Source organism: Echinops telfairi, unplaced genomic scaffold (genome assembly GCF_000313985.2).
Source record: "Echinops telfairi isolate 266 unplaced genomic scaffold, ASM31398v2 ScPeMD7_7412;HRSCAF=8450, whole genome shotgun sequence".
Lineage (NCBI taxonomy): Eukaryota > Metazoa > Chordata > Mammalia > Afrosoricida > Tenrecidae > Echinops > Echinops telfairi.
The window spans coordinates 2,490,190-2,492,233 of record NW_022111312.1 but is presented as its reverse complement, the minus strand read 5'-3'; positions in this window follow the sequence as shown (position 1 = coordinate 2,492,233).

The window sequence follows — 2,044 nt, the reverse complement described above, 5'->3', positions numbered from 1 at the left end:
AGGCTAGGAGGAGCAGTTCCTAGAATCCCCCAAGGCCAATGGGGAGATAGTCATAAAGGTCAGTGGACAGACATGGAATGATATGTTGGGGGGTGGGGGAGTTACTAGTTATTATTATTTTATATGTTTTTCTTCGTCTTCTCTCTTTTTATTCAATTTTTTGTTTTCTTTTTGTATTGTCTATGGGATTGTTGGTTTGCCACCTATATAAGATAGGCATGGGAAGCAAGCCCGAGGGGAAAGCAACAGACCAATGATTCCAGAGAGACTTAGGGGGGGAGGAGCCGGGGGAAGGGAGCCAACAATGCCATAGACAGGGAAAACTAGGGAATTAAAAGCAACAATGAGGAGGACATAGAGATCCTGGGGGTGTTGGAGCAACAACCATCTAGCTGAGAGGAATTACTAAGAGGCAGAAGAAGGGCGAGCGTGATGGCAGGGCAGGAGGGAGGTAAAGGAAACAGGAAGAATCTAGAAGCAAAGCTATGGCTAGAGGAATAAACAGGTGTGCACTTATATAAATATATTAATTCATAAAAATAGAGGTATTGGCTTAGGTACATATATTTATATGGCAATATATTGAGGAAGTGGATGGACTTCAAGCCCTCTCTTAACTCAAGAACATTTTGTTCTAACAACCTGGCATTCTGTGATGCTCACCCTCCCTGGATGATCGATCGCTGAAGACAAATGGGTGCACAAGCAAATGTGGTAAAGAAAACTAATGGTGCCTGGATAGCAAAAGATAGTCTTGGGTCTTTAAGGCTTGAAGTTAAACAAACAGCCATCTAGCAGAGAAGCAACAAGCCCACATGGAAGAAGCACGCCAGCCTGTGCCATCATGCAGTGTCGATGGGATCAGGTAACAGGCATCAGAAGACCCCAAATGAACAAGACAACACACACAAAATAAATTGTTGAGAATGAGGAGGGTTGGAGCAAAGACCCCAAAACCATCTGTAGACAAGGGGACATCTCCTCACAGAAGGGTCGCAAGGGACGAGCCAGCCAGGGTGCAGTGTAGCACCAATGAAACACACAATATTCCTCTGGCTCCTTGAGGCTTCCTCACTCCCCACTCTCATGACACCAATCCAGCCTTTCACTGCAGGCTAGGCTGGAGCATGTGCACAGGTATAGGTAAGAGCTCACGACACACCCAATCTAGGTCAGATAAACCCCTCCGGAACAGCAATGGGAACAGCAATACCAGGAGGGTAGAGGGAAGGTGGGGAGAGGAGTGGGGGAGAAACTGTAGATGAAGGGAGACAGCAGTTGGTGTAAGATATGGAAATAATAATAATTTATAATTTATTAATGGGTCATAGGGTGGGAATGGGGGTGGTGGTGTAAAAAGAGCTGATACCAAGGGCTCAAATAGAAAGTAAATGTTTAGAATGATGGCAACATATGTAAAAAATATGCTTGATATAATTGATGTATGGATTGTTATAAGAGCTGTAAGAGCCACCAATAAAATAATCTTAAAAATAATAATTTGCCCCAATCCCAACTACATGGACAACCGCTCTCCCCCCAGAAAAATTTACTTTAGAGGACAGCACTGAAGCTGCAGCTCGGGGAGGGGGACATGTCTGATCAAAGCACACGCACGGCAACAAATGAAGGGGGAGGAAGAGACAGTGGAGCACATCCTGGCCCACCAGCCTGAGGAAGATATCCCCACTGAGAGCAGCCAATGCACAGTGGACTACATGGCGGGTCCCACTACGAGACACGACATCCCTCACTGGCCCATACCCTATGGGTGACAACACTGGAGACTCAGTGTCGGGGTTGGCTCAGTCTGACCCCACCATACCGAAGCAAAACACTAAGGATATACGGCAGAGCAGGGAGGTCGCAAGGGAGTGCAAAGGAGACTTTGGGGCCAGGGCGTGGCACCCCATCAGACTTAACTGAAGGACACTCCTAGAGACCTTGAACTATTTACAGGTTTTCCTTTAAAAAAAAAAATTATATATATATGTCATTAGTTTGTTGTTGTTGTCGTGTTTTCTTTTGTCGCTTTGTCTTGCTA